Raw genomic sequence first — 16,170 nt, 5'->3', positions numbered from 1 at the left:
ACTAGGAAAAGACATATTGAATACTAAAAGTCAGTAAGGAATTATAACTCTATTGAAAGAGCTCTAAGAAGTACATGTTGAGGAACCTAAGCAAGTCAGAGCAACAAGATCCAGGAGGGAGTTCCTTCAAATAATTAACAAATGTGTGAAATAAAACCTCTTCTTTCTCTGAGATTCAATTTTCCCTCACAGTGAATTTTGTATAAACCAGACTTCATGAAGTGAAGTCACATTCTGAGTTAGGCTCCATATATCTGTGCCTACAACATGTTTGGCACATATTTCTCTTTAAAATTATTATAATTAAAAAGGCTATTTAATCATAAAGGGGTATTGGATTTTTGTCAAAGGCTTTTTCAGCATCTAACAAGATCATGTGGGTTTTTTTTCAGTTTTTATGTGTGGTGGATTACATTGACAGATTTTCATGTGTTGCATCATCCGTGCATCTCTGGAATAAAGGCTAATGGTCATGGTGGATAATCTTTTTGATGTGTTCTTGGATTCTGTTTGCCAGTATTTTATTGAGTATTTTTGAGTCAATGTTCATAAGTGATATTGGTCTGTAATTCTGATGCCTAACAATATTCTGCTATACATACAAATCGGCGCCTAGCCCAATTGTCTTCAGGGAGGCTTCATTCAACAACTGATGGAAACAGATGCAGATCCACAGCAAAATATTAGGTGGAGCATGGGGAATCCTACAGAAGAGTGGGAGAACAGATTATAGGATCCAGAGGGGTAAAGGACATCACAAGAAACCCATAGAAACAACTAACTTAAGCTATCAGGGGCTCACAGATGCTGAACTGACAAACAGGGAGCCTGCATGGGACTGACCTAAGCACTCTGCATATGTGTTACAGTTTTGTAGCTTGGTCTTCTGTGGGACTCCTAACATTGGGAGCAGGGGCTGTCTCCAACTCTTTTACTGGCTTTTGGGAAGCCTCATACTGGGTCACCTTGCCCACCCTTAATACATGGGGAGGTGTTTAGTCTTACTGCAAGGTAATATGCCATGTTTTGTTGATACTCATGGGAGACCTGCTCTTTCCTAAACAGAAACGGAGGGGGAGTATTTTGGTGGAGGGAACAAAATGGGGGTAGGGACACTAGGAGGAGAGAATGGAGGGAAAACTGTGGCCAGGATTAAAATGAATAAATATTTTATAAAAATGCTATTTAAAATGATTATTAGCATTTTGTATTGCCTCCCTTTAAAGCAGTGTACAAGTTAAAAGATTTGGTTAATTTTGGTTTTTACTTTTAAACTCTTTCATGTAATCTTGATACTAATCTCCCTTCTCAAAAAATACTTAGTTGGATTTTCTTCTGTAGCTTGGCTCTTCACTCTGGAAATAGTGTCTTTTGCTATGCAGAAGACTTTTAATCTCAGGTAATCCAACTTGGCAATTCTTGGTGTTATTACCTTTGCTACTGGAGACATTTTCAGAAGATTTGTGCTTATGCATGTCTTGAGGTATTATTTTTAGGTTTATCTTTTTGTTTTGAAATTTCTGCATTTTTAGGTCCTGCATTAAGTAAGGTCTTTAATGCAGTTTCAATAGATTTCTCTGCTGAGTGAGAAATAAATCTTCAGTTAAATTCATTTGTGTGCATATTCAGGCTTTCTATCATCTGTTTTCGCTATTATTTTAAAGGCATGAATTCTTTATATTTATTTGAGTGTATGCCACATGTGTGAACATACTCACACAGGTCAGAGGGAGCTGGATTTACTGGCTTCTGTGAGCCACCAAACTTGGGTGTTGGATACTGAACTCAAATCCTCTTAGTTAAGCTTAGCCATCTCTCCAGCACTTCTAATAAACATTTCATCACTCATCTATTCTATTCATTTTTGTAGCAATATGTTCTTTGTCACTATAGGTATGAGGTGTAATTTGCATTATGATGCTTTCAACTTCGTTCTTTTTTTAGGATTGCTTTAGCTACTTGCAGTCTTTCATAATTCTATATAAATTTTAGGATGCCTTTTAAAAATCTATGAACGATGTCATTGGAATTTTGATGGGGGTTTAGTTGAATCTATAGATCACTTTTGATAAGATAGACATTTCTTCAATATTAGTTGTCAAAACATAAGCATAAGCAATCTTATTTTATAGTGTATACATTCTTAGATATCAGGGACATGGAAAGTAAAATTGCTCTAAAAAGTCAATCTTATCTCAAAGTAGCTATGATTAAGAAAATAAATGATGATACACTCTAGAAAGGATATAAGGACAAAGGAATTCTTCTCTGTTGATAGTAACATTAACACTACAGAATTTATTTAAAATTCTAAAAATAGAAATCTTGTTAGACCCAGCCATACCACATCTGAGAATATCCCAAAAGACTCTTAAGCCTTACCATAGGGATGATTGCACATGCACATTTGTAGCTACACTATTCAGGATGGATACAAATAAAACCAACTTTATTGTCAACCAATAGAGGAATGGATAAATAAAATATTGTAATAAACATAATGGAATTTATGCATCTTTAAAGAAAAATGTAAGCATGGCATACTCAGTACAACAAATGGGACTTGAAATGATTACGTTATTAAAAAATAACTGAACCGGACTCAGAAAGGTAAATCCTACTTGTTGCCTCTCACACATAGCTCATAGATTTTTATTTTTACTTGTGTGCACATTTGTTGTTAGGGTGCTTTAAATATAAAGGATGCCATAAGAGGGGAGGGAGAGACCTTAGGGGAGGCATGGAAGAGTAAAAATTTAATAAGGTTCATTTCACATGCATGCAAAGAGGAGGTTACTGGGGAAAGGGAAGCAACCAGCAGAAGGTGGTGTGGTGTGATTTGAAAGAAAATGGTCCCCAAAGAGAGTGGCACTCTTAGGAGGTATGGCATTTTTTGGAGTACTTGTGGCCTTGTTGGAGGAAGAGTGTCACTGTGAGGGCAGGCTTTAAGGTCTCTTTTCCTCAAGTTTCCCTCAGTGTGACACAAAGACCATTTCCTGTTGCATGCAAGATGTAGGACTATCAGCTTCTCTTCTAGCACCATGTCTGCCTGTATGCCACCATGTCCCACCATGATGATAATGAACTGAACCTCTGAACTGTAAGCCACTCTAATTAAATGTTTTCGCTTATATGAGTTGCTGTGGTCATGGTGTCTCTTTACAAAAATAAAATTAAAAAAAAAAAAAGCCTTAACTAAGGCAGCAGCCACACAAATAAGGGAGGAGAAGGACCACTAAAACAATGTAAGAAACAAAATGCCCCGTGAAACCCATTACCTGTGTGGGAATTAACGCTGTTTTGTGTTTATTTGCTCAGACAACTCATTCTCCCGAGTGGCAGCTTTTCTTTGCTTTCTGGGAAAGACAGACAAAAGTGCCATTTTCTTTTCGTGTGAGCATCCTTCTGCTCTCTTGGGACTTACAGAACTTGTAATGTTTCCCCTGACAGTTCTGGGGCCGGAGGGAAGTCTTTGTTCAGATTCACCAAGGGAACTGTTTGCACTTGGCATATTTTTTTACAGTTAACAATGACTGGGGGTTTGAAATTTTCATATCTTTGCACTTGTGATGCTAAAATGGTAAGGCTGAGTTGTAACTCCTGTATGAAGTCCATAGTGCCACCAGAAATAGTTCAAATGGATAATTTGAAAATTGCAAGACAAAATATAAACCTTGGAGGTAGATACAAGCTTATTTGCTGCATCATTAGGTGCATTATCCTTTTGTTTCCTAAGGATATATATATATATATATATATATATATATATATATATATATATATATATATAATGGTTTTAAACATGTTCTGTGGAGAACAATGACAAATTAAGAACATATTACTTTCCCTTTCATAATAAAGATTAAAATTTAGCAATTGTCATGAAATTAAATTCCATTTTAAGTCCATATATATATATATGAATACATATTATTTGATTTTCTGAGGTGTTAAATCTGTGCTATTAAAATTAATATTTATGTTAAAATTTTGAGAAAATTAATTTTGTATTTTCTTTCTCATTTGATGTAGGTGATTAAAATTAAAATGTATCCTTTAGATCAGTGTTTCTCAATGTGTAGGTCATGACTCCTTTGGGGGTTATCTTAGTTAGAATTTCTCTTGCTGTGATGAATGACCTTTTCTCAGGAGTCACATATCAAATATACTTCATATCATATATTTACATTATAATTCATAACAGTAGCAACATTACAGTTATGAAGTAAGCAACAAAATAATTTTAGGATTAGGAGTCACCAAAACATGAGAAATTATATTAATGGATTGTAGCATTAGGAAAGGTGAGAACCACTGTTCTAGATATTTCGTAACTACTTAGTAAAACCCCAGACTTACCACTACAGTTCTTGATAATGAATAAATGGTAATGATTGATTCATTACATGAACAAATGAAGAAATGTGTGGTTTCTATTGCATAGGTTTGTAGACTTGGCCTTGTTTGTTTATAATGTTTTAAATTAAAACTATCAGATATGTTAAAATATGTACAGTAGGCTATAGTGAAAAATGAAACTATTTGAAGTCACCCCTAAAGTTCATTTTATTTTAGTAGTTAATTGGCATGTAAGTGATTAAGAAAACTGGTGAGAAGTACCTTATAAATATAAATTCATGAAGAAACTCTTTTTAATTATAGTCATAAATGTAAGTAGTAATTCCATAGCTAATGGAATAATTCATAATTGAAAGAAAGATGTTCTTATTATCAACATCCATCAGAATAAGAAAATGACGAACTGCTACTTAATTGCTAAAATGTCTAGTAATAAGAAGATAACAAATGACATACAAATAAAGAAAATATGAGGCCCATGTTTAGAGAAAAAAATTCAGCTAGAAAAATTTTAAAATGGGGACAAAATATTGGGAAGGGACAAAATATTGTGTGTAAAAATCAATGAACTCTGTGTTAGAAGTTTTTTTTTTTGTATAAATGGTAAATGTAGGTTTGGGGTATGAAATAACCAAAATAATTTACTGTGTAGTTTAAACAGTATATTTGCAAAAATCAACCAGTAAATATGGTTATTAAATATACATTATTAAATTTGAACAAAAAGGAGAAATTAAGGCCAACAGAAAAATCAGCGATTTCTGTAGGACGTCTGAAATCCCAACCAGCATACCATCACACATAAAGAGCCAGGAGGAAAGTAGTGAGTAAGATTTCAAAAGAAAGACTGAAAACCTTGAAAAGTTTATGAAAATATGCAATTATGAATTAAGAACTAACATTAAATTGCTCTGAGGAGGATGAATCCAAGTGGATTAGCATCCAGACACACCCTTACAGTACTAACAGTCGAAGTTTCAAAAAGAACGCTAGATACACAAAAAGTGACTCAACACATAGTCATAATCCAATAAGGTAAGCAAATATCATCACCAAAAAGCAGTTGTGATGGTTAGTGCCAATGGTCAACTTGACAGGATCTGGCACAACTTATGAGACAACCTTTTGGATTTACCTGTCAGGGATCATCTAAATTAGGTCAGCACCTGGGTATGCTTGTGAGGGATATTCCTTTTTGTTTGTTTGTTTTGTTTTTGAGGCAGGGTTTACTTGTGTAACACCTCTGACTATATTAGCACTTGCTCTGTAGACCAGGTTGGTCTCAAACTCACAGTGATCCACCTGCCTCTGCCTCCTGATTGCTGGTATTAAAGGTGTGCTCCACTACTGCCCTGGCAAAAGATGTTCTTGATTAGATTAATGTGGTGGAAAAATTGCCCACCATGGTAGTGTTATTTCCTGTGCGGGGATCTGTGACTCTCTCAATAGGAGGAAATAGACTGAACACAATATTCATGTCTTGATTCTCTAACTATGGAAGCAGTGTGACCAGTGCTCCAAGCTCCTGCTGCTTCAATTTCCCATTCATGATGGACTGTGCTTTGGATCAAAGTAAACACTCTCTCTCTTAAGTGCTTTTGTCAGTATTTTATCACAGAAACAGGACAAGAAACTAACATGGGAAAGAAGGTGAGAAAGCACTTTAACTTATTGAGAATATATTTTTCATACAATATATTCTAATTATGGTTTCCCCTCCCCCAGCTCCTCCAAGATCCTCCCCATTTTCCCAACCATGCAAATCCACACCCTTTGTTTCTCTCTTTCATTAGAATAAAGTAAAAACAGGCAAACCAGAATAGGGCAAAACAAACAAACATAAAAAAGAGCCAAATAAAAAGCACAAGAAACGCCTATAGGCACAGACACACACACATTTGGACACACAAAAATCTCATAAAAACATAAACCAGAAACCTTAACATAAAAAAATCTCATAAGGTAGTAAGAAAGAAATACTAGACAAAGCAGTATGACACAAAAACAAACAAACAAACAAAAAATATCAATGAGTTTATTTTCTGCTGGCCAACCACCACTGTACATGGGGCTTGGCCTTAAGTGTAGTTTGTTTTCTTACTGAGACTCCATTGGAGAAAACTAATTTTCCTTTGCAAGTGGTTGTCAGTTGAAAATAGATTCTGGGTTAGAAATGGAGATTTGTGTTCACTTCTCCTCTCAGCCCTGGGACCCCATCTGACTTAGACCTTGCAAGCCCTGTGTATGCTGCCTGTCTTAGGGTTTCCACTGCTGTGAAGACACACCATGACCATAGCCACTTTTTATAAAGAAAAATAGTTAATGGGGTGGCTTATAGTTACAGAGGTTTAGTCCATTATCATCATGGTGGGACATGGCAGCATGCAGGCAGACAGGGTACTGGAGCTGAGTCTTTACATCTTGACTCACATGAAACAGGAAGTATTTGAGACACTGGGTATGACTTGAGCACATATGAGACCTCAAAGCCTGTCTTGAGTGACACACTTCCTCCAAAAAGGCCATAACTCCCCTTTGGGGACCATTTTTTTTAAACCACTACAGTGCCACAGTCTCTGTGAGTTGATGTGTGCATCAGTCCTGTTGTGTCTTGATGTCCTTATTTCCTTAGTGTCCTCCGTCCCTTCTGACTCTTGCAAACTTCCCACAGCCTCTTCTGCAGACTTCCATGAGCCCTGAGGGGACAGAAAGTGAGAGACCTTGCAACACTGTAACACATTTGAATTATTGGAAAACTAGCTTAGTTAAGAATTTGTTTTCAACAAATCTATTTTCAAAGTGAAGGTGAAATAATGAACAGATCTTGTGAAATCTTTACCAACAAATCTTTCTGTAAGAAGTCCTGAAGTGGGGCTGCTGAGTCAGCTCTTCATCAGCAACGTAGAGCATACCTTCCCTGTACCCTCCAAGAAGCATCAGCTATGTTCAGAAAAAAAAAAATGTGTCGTTCATTGAGCTTCTCCAATCAACAGCCCGGAATGTCAGGGGGCATAGGGAGATGAATGATTCTTGTTGCTATTAAATATGTTTTATACCATTTTGGGGGCCTTCAATCTCCAGCATAAGTATGCTTCCCAGTTGGAATATAGTTTGTCTGCAAAAAAAAAAATGTTGTAGCCTCCATCGAAGGCTTTTGCCATTTACACCAAGCTTTAATGTGAGGATGCATTTCAGTTTTGCAGAGCTAGGAATTCTTATATGGAATTCTAATTTTTATGTGTATTCAGAGAAAAGATGCACTATAATTGACATTGAATGTCTGAATAATAGATTAATTCTGTTATTTTAGTGATTTTGGCTGTTGACTTGTAAATAGTCTATTGTGATGGATTTGGAAGAGGAAGAAGAAGAGGAGCAGGAGAAAGAGGAAGAGCTAGAAAAAAAATCCCAGAAAAAGTCATGTGAGAGGGAAGTAAAATAATTAGGAAAGAGCCAATTTTTCCCACATAAATCTAATTATGAAATTATGTAAAAAATGAGAATGTGAGATCAGTTATATTAGCTGAAAAGTGAAAAGTCCCAATGCCTACCTGGACAGTGGAGGTCACAATGCCTACCTGGAGAGTGGTTGTTTAGAATAGTTACTGTAGTAGATGAAGGATGGGGAACCTAGCTTGGGTGAGATCTTTGTGATTCATTCCTTCATTCAGGCTACTTCATATTCCATGGCCCATTTAGGTTTTTCTGTTAGACATGACATTGTCTGCATATTATAATCTGAGTTTCTTTAAGTCATTTTGTGTAAAGACATTCAAACATATTTTATCTTGAACTAAAGGTCACTATTTTGTCTGTTATTGAGACACTAATTTCTGGAGAATTGTTTAAAGTTGAACTATCAAAATAACTACTTTTTAATTATTTTGTCGTTTCATACATGGGTATATTGAATTTTATCCATTCCCACCCCTTTTTTCCTCCCTCATTCCCCCCTTTTCCCACTGAAATTTTTCTTCTTCCCTTTCAGTCCCTCCATTGCTTTCATGTATTTATATGTGTGCCACCCCATGAGTTTAATTGGGGTTTTAACATGAGTATAGGTAGGAGGTTGTCTACTCCCACATGAGCAGCTTATTGGTGGAAGCCATGCTCTCATCCCTGGGAATAGTGCATAAATGTTTTGCAAATGAAGCTACTTATGACAAGGTCCTTTGGAGAATCCCATCCACCTGGCAAGGACTTGTGGAGGTGATAGGAAGAAGCTCATGGGATTCAGACCTCTCTAATTTTCCCTGTGGTCATTCTTATTGAAATTCTTAGTTTTGCTTTGTCAGTTGTGATTATAGCTGAGTTTACTGGAGGGAAAAGCTGACAATTTTTCTACAAAGAAATTAAGCTTCTTTGCAGTCATTCACAGAAACTGGTTTCTCAGGTAGCCCCTGTATGTCTCTGCAGTCATTCTGAGTAAGCAGGAGGAACTCACTAGGGTTAATGATTCTCGTTTACCTACCTATCCTAAAAAGAAGATAACTATATTCCAGAGAACTTAAGAACTTGGGAGACGGTTCCTGAAAAGATGACATTAAAAACTTATAGGGACACATAAGAAAAATGTAAAGGATATGAAAGTTCAGACATCTTTCTGGTGCCAGGATATGAATGGTTAGATATTTTTGCAATTAAAACCCCCAGTTCCCTTGGAAGTAAAAGTACATGTAGAACCCTCCAGAAAGAATAGAAACTCAGTACTAACAGTTAAAGAATTAGGTAATTATTACCATTTTGAGAATTTATTTATTTTTATTTTTTTATTTTATAATTTAATTTAATTTTACATATCAGCCATGGATTCCCCTGTCCTCCCCTGGGGATTCAGCTTAGCCTGACAGATTCAGTCCAGGCAGGTCCAGTCCCCTCATCCCAGGCTGAGTGAAGTGTCCCAGTATAGGCCCCAGGCTCCAAACAGCCAGCTCATGCACTAAGGACAGGTCCTGGTCCCACTGCATGGGTGCCTCCCAAACCGTTCAAGCTAACTGACTGTCTCACTTATCCAGAGGGCATGATCCAGTTGGGAGCTCCTCAGCTATTGGTTCATAGTTCATGTGTTTCCATTAGTTTGGCAATTTGTCCCTGTGCTTTTTCCAATCTTGGTCTCAACAATTCTTGCTCATACAATCCCTCTTCTTTCTCACCCATTGGACTCCTGGAACTCCACTTGGGGCCTGGCCGTAGATCTCTGCATATGCTTCCATCAGTCATTGGATGAGATTTTTAGCATGACAGTTAGGAAGTTTGGCCATCCTGTCACCAGAGTAGGTCAGTTCAGTCTTTCTGTTGACAATTGCCAGTAGTCTATTGTGGAGGTATCTTTGTGGATTTCTGGGGACCTCTCTAGTACTTTGCTTCTTCCTATTCTCATGTGGTCTTCATTTATCATGGTCTCTTTTTCCTTGTTCTCCCTCTCTGTTCTTGATCCAGCTGGGATCTCCTGCTCCCCTAAGCTCTCTTTCCCTCAAACCTTGACCTTCATTACCCCGACTCACATCCAGGTTGTTTATGTAGATCTCATCCATCTCTCTGTCATTGGGTGATCCCTGTGTCTTTCTTAGGGTCCTGTTGAATAAGATTGTAAAGGTTGTCTATATAAAAGGGATATATAGATTATTTAGAAATTGACTTGTACCTGGAAATGATATCCTAGGTATGGCATCATATGCTCAACTTATTACAGAAGTATCACATTGGTAAGGAATAATCATAAGGCGTGAATCTCTTTTATGTAACTGTGTGATTGCTGCCTGCTAGGGCACAGTATGAATAAAATGTGCCTGACTAGATGTAATTAATTGGCCTTCAATATAAAATTTAATGATATGGGGTAAGGGTCAATAACGTCAAGGGAGTGGGAAAGAGGAAAAGAAACTAAAATGGGTGAATGTTAATGATTCTTGGAAAATGATTGCAACTGCTCAAGCTTGAATGCATTAGAACTTATATAAATAAAAATGGCTTGAGTTATTCAACGTCATCTAGTTGAAAGACAACTGGTGGTCAGCCTCTTCATTTTTTGTTCTTCAAACCTCCATCCTGTGTCTCAAACCCTGCTGAAGCAGCTTATCAGTGGCTACAGCACTAAAGAGTGACAAACCCTACTGGCCACAAGGAACTGTCCATAGTCCTTCAAGGAAGGGTGGCACCTCATGCACCCTTCCTCCTTCAAAGATGAAATGTTGACAGACTCAATCTTGTGCAGGTATCCACAGGTACAGTAGGTTTATAAATGTAACTGGGATATCATGTCCAGAAAATGTCATTTTTGTAACAAATATCCTTATCCTCTGGCCCTTTAATTCTTCCATCTCTGCTTCTGTGATGTTCCTGGAGACTTAGTGTGTGTGTGTGTGTGTGTGTGTGTGTGTATGAGAGAGAGAGAGAGAGAGAGAGAGAGAGAGAGAGAGAGAGAATATGACCCATCTAGTCTCCACCACCCCCTATTCTTAGCCTTTTGATTGGTTAGGACTCTGTGTTGACTGCTACCTGCTGTAATACAAAGCTTCTCAGGTGAAGGTTAAGAACAGCTCTATGTTATATAAACTTGAACACTTAGAAGACAGTTTGTTCACATGTCCATTTATAAAAATAATAATAGTGAGTTTCTCCCCAGGTTCTGTTATCTCCCCAGGTACCAGATATTGACCAAGTTTATAATATCAGACATGAATTCCTTCCTGTGGACATAGCCCCAAACCCAGAGAGAAAGTGCATGTTACCTCCTTAATATTCATGCCATTATTGCATCAATGGGCACATATCCTCAGGTCTGTAAAAAGCATGCAACACTACATTTAGATCCTATTAGATTTTGTAAATAAAAATCCTGTGTATGCTAGTGAAGATCAGGGATAAAAGTCAGGTGTGTGTTAAAATAGAAGGACATACTGAATACCAGAATGGGAAGATCAATGATTTCAATGTACATTGGGGTGCCAAGAAAATGAGTGAAATAGAAAACAGGCATGAATTTTCAGCTTTCATTTTTATGAAGCCTCCTCTATATTGATATCTGTATTGTCATGTTTCTTATCTTTAAATTGACTTACACTAAGTGTATTTTCAATTGGAATTTCATTACCACTTGGGAGTGCTTATTCTGTTGGAGTATATATCGCCACCTATATACAACTGGAGTACCACAAGCTTTGGGCAGGGTATGTGAGAATTCTAGGAAGTCTTCAATGCGCAAAGCAGACCCTGACTAAAAACAATAATTTTACAGGCCACAGACCTCTAATATTTAGTGAAGATGACTGTAGATATCTTTTGGTTGGTATGATATACACACTTGTAAGTAACTCCATTCTTGCTGAAGGGAGACAGTTTTAGACACTTTCTGCCTTGAAATAAGAGACAATGGCCTGTTCACTGAGGGTTCTCCTGGCTTGTCCTGTAAGCAGTACTGTTTTGGTGAGCAAGCCTAGCTCCAGAGGCAGACTCACTTGTTCAGGAGTAAATGCAAATTAGTTAAATTTATACTTCCCCCGTAAAGCCACCATGGGCGCAGACAGCTCTCCATGCAGGATTGTGTTCCCTGTAACTCCCAGTGTCCCCTTTGCTTCTCTTTGTATCCCAGTTTATGGTTACTCACAATATGTCCCAGTGTTGACAGCCAGTGTAAATGAAGTTAAGGATGACTTTATAACAGCAAATACCTCAGGGTGCTTCTAGGTTTCTATAAACGTAGGTACAGAAATGTACATATACTGGCTGTGATAGCTTCTCACAGGTAGGAGAGCAATGAACTCTGTAATTATTAACAATGTATTTTCTACAAATTAATTAATATTTTATACAAGTTAAAAGTCACCTTTATTGATATTTTGTAGCATTTGGAGTCCAAAGTGTATATTATCTGAATTTTGGTAGTTGGAATATATAAAGCACATGGCTTAAAGCTTTTGATACAGGCTCTTACTGTGTTTAGTCTGGCCTCAAACACATGACCTTCCCACCTCAGCCCACTAAGTGCTACAGCTGTGTGTATGTGTGTGTGTTTCCCTTTTTTGCTGGCACTAGAGAATTTTTTTACTTCCTCAGACAAAAAAAGTCAATTGTGAGTGATTATTTTATTGATTCTATGCCCCCACTTTAGTGCCTTAGTGGCTGAAAGCTGACCTTACTGCAGCAGATATCAATTTCAAAAATGGTATATAGACAACCAAATCAATATTAATTACAAAATAAGTGAAGTTTCTAACTGTTAATGAGTCTGACCTTAATTTGATGAAAGCCCTTAGGTATATTCATTTTTTTAATTCTCATATTAGAAGCTCATAGCTGCACTGTTAGACTTAGGTACTTTATCTTTGCTCTGAGAGAATGATAAAATATCGATTTTCTTCGTATCTACCCCCAAGTTTATAGTTATAGTATTGTTGGATCTATCCCAACTTTGCTTGTACATTAAGCATCGATCTTTCTGAATGTGACAAGATGAAACTTACACAAGGTTTGATTGATTATCTAACTCTACATTATCTGATATAATTTGGGAATGAGAGGCAACTACATGCCAGGAAGTGAGGCAAGTGAGCCCTAAAGAATTCTCTGATGGGCTCTCTGTTGCCCCACACTCAATCCTCTGGGTCACCCCTAGCCATGCAACAAAAAACCACCAGTAGTCTCATCTGTCCCGTGGTCCATACCTCCTGTGGATCCAACAGACCATCTTACCTCCAGCCTCCCCTCCTGCCTTGTCCTTGTGTCCCATCCCCCCAACTCAGTCCCCACTTGCTCAACAATAGGCAACACCTGCCAAATGACCAATTAATCTGCCAATAAATCTTCTCCAAGTTCTGTTTGCCCAGACCCAATCCTCAGGGTTTTATCAACCACTGTAGCAAACCATCTCCCTCTGGCCTCCAACACCAGCAAGCATTCCCAGTGAACACACAAGTCAAGCATACCAAAAACAAGTTCCATCCTCCTGCTGCATTCAAGAAACACACCTCAACATCAAAGACAAGCATTACCTCATAGCAAAAGGGTTTGAAAAAGATATCTCATGCAATGCACATAAGAAGCAAGCTGGTGTAGCCATTTTAATATCTAAAAAATAGACTTCAAACCAAAATTAATAAAAAGAGATGGAGGACACTACATACTCAACAAAGGAAATCCATCAAGATGACATGTCAGTTCTTAACATTTATGCCCTAAACACAAGGGTACCAACTTTTGTTAAAAACAAAAACAAAAACAAAAAAACTGCTAATGCTTAAATGACAAAATGACCCTCCTACACTGATAATGAGAGACTTCAGAACCCAACCCTCACCAATGCACAGGTTAATCGGACAAAAACTACACAAAGAAATACTGGAGCTAACAAATATAAAAGAAATGTATCTAACAGGTAGTTACAAAATATTTCACCCAAACACAAAAGAATATACCTTCTTTGCAGCATCTCATGGAATTTTCTCTAAAATTGACAACATACTTGGACACAAAGCAAGTGGCAATAAATACAAGAATATAAAAATGACTCCCTGCATTCTATTAGACCACCATGAATTAAAGCTGGGTATCAACAACAACAGAGACAGCATAAAACTTATGAATTCACTGAAACTGAATGACTCTCTACCTAATGGAAAAATGGGTCAAGATATAAATAAATAAGGAAATTAATGCTTTCAAGAATTCAAAGAGAGCTGGGTGGTGGTGACACATGCCTTTAATCCCAGTACTCAGAAGGCAGAAGCAGGTGGATCTCTGTAAGTTTGAGGCCAACATGGTCTATAAAGTGAGTTCCAGAAAAGGTGCAAAGCTACACAGAGAAACCCTGTCTCAAAAACAAAAAATACAAGCAAACAAACAAAAAGAATTCAATGAGAATGAATACAAGACATATTCAGGTATGGGACACAACAAAAATGGTGCTCTGAGTAAAGTTCATAGCCCTGAGTGCCTACATAAAAAAAATGAAGAGATCTCATATATAGTAACTTAAAAGCACACTGTAAAGCTCTAGAACAAAAAGAAGTAAGCACACCCAACAGTAGATGGCAAGTAATAATGAAACTGAGGGCTAAAAACAATAAAATAGGAGAAAGAGAACAATAAAAAAGAATGAATGAAACAAAGAATTGGTTCTATTTTTATTTTATAATTTAATTTAATTTTACATATCAGCCACGGATTTCCCTGTCCTCCCCCCCCCCCGCCCCGCCCTCCTACCAACCCACCCCCTATTCCCATCTTCTCCACGGCAAGGACTCCCCTGGGGATTCAGCTCAACCTGGTAGATTCAGTCCAGGCAGGTCCAGTCCCCTCCTCCCTCACCCAGGCTAAGCAAAGTGTCCCTGCATAGGCCCCAGGCTCCAAACAGCCAGTTCATGCACTAAGGACAGGTCCCAGTCCCACTGCATGGGTGCCTCCCAAGCAGTTCAAGCTAATCGACTGTCTCACTTATCCAGAGGGCCTGATCCAGTTCCATGGGGGCTCCTCAGCTATTGGTTCATAGTTGATATGTTTCCAATAGTTTGGCTATTTGTCCCTGTGCTTTTTCCAATCATGGTCTCAACAATTCTTGCTCATATAATCCCTCTTCTTTCTCGCCGATTGGACTCCTGGAGTTCCACTTGGGGCCTGGCCGTAGATCTCTGCATCCACTTCCATCAGTCATTGGATAAGATTTTTAGCATGACAGGGGGTTTGGCCATCCTATCACCAGAGTAGGTCAGTTCAGGCTTTCTCTTGACCATTGCCATTAGTCTATTGTGGAGGTATCTTTGTGAATTTCTGGGGATCTCTCTAGCACTTTGTTTCTTCCTATTCTCATGTGGTCTTCATTTATCATGGTCTCTTTTTCCTTGTTCTCCCTCTCTGTTCTTGATCCAGCTGGGATCTCCTGCCCCCCTAAGCTCTCTTTTCCTCAAACCTTGACCTTCATTACCCCGACTCATGTCCAGGTTGTTCATGTAGATCTCATCCATTTCTCTGTCATTGGGTGATCCCTCTGTCTTTCTTAGGGTCCTCTTTACTAGGTAGCCTCCCTGGACCCAGCTATACCACTCTTGGGCATATTCCCAAGGAATGCTCAATCATACCACAAGGGCACATGCTTACCTATGTTCAAAGCAGCATTATTTGTAATAGCCAGAACCTAGATGCCCTTCAACTGAAGAATGGATAAATAAAAGGTGGTACATATACACAGTGGAGTACTACTCAGCCGAAAAAAAAAAAAAAAAAGCAATAACATCATGAGGTTTGCAGGCAAATGGATGGACCTAGAAAAAAATCATCCTGAGTGAGGTAACCCAGACTCAGAAAGACAAACATGGTATGTACTCACTCACAGGTGGATACTAGATTAAAACAAAGGATGACTAGATTGCTACTCACAAGAATTGGTTCTTTGAGGAAAAACAACAAGATAGACAAACCTTTATCCACACTAACTAAAAGACCAAGAAAGAAAGAATATCCAAATTAATAAATTAGAAAGTGAAAGGTGGATACAACACACCCTGTGGATGTATTACTTGACTGTTAAAAGACTGACATTAGGCAAATGAACAGAATTAGAAAAGAAATATCTTGAGTGAGGTAGCCCAGACCCATAAAGACAAATGTGGCATATATTCACTCATAAGTTGATATTAGCCAATTATTAAGTGATAATCAGACTACAATCTATAGACCCAGAGAGGTGAGGTAAAGAAAAAGCCCTTATTCAGAGAGACATTATGCAGAAAGTGGGGCCTAAATGGGAGGTCTCCATTGGATCCATCCCTTCAGAGCCCTGGGAAGCCCAGGAAAAGGAAAGCAATGGTCAGAGAGAAA

Source organism: Peromyscus maniculatus, chromosome 1, assembly GCF_049852395.1.
Source record: "Peromyscus maniculatus bairdii isolate BWxNUB_F1_BW_parent chromosome 1, HU_Pman_BW_mat_3.1, whole genome shotgun sequence".
NCBI lineage: Eukaryota > Metazoa > Chordata > Mammalia > Rodentia > Cricetidae > Peromyscus > Peromyscus maniculatus.
The sequence above is the reverse complement of the archived record's forward strand: the minus strand, read 5'-3'. Positions refer to the sequence as shown.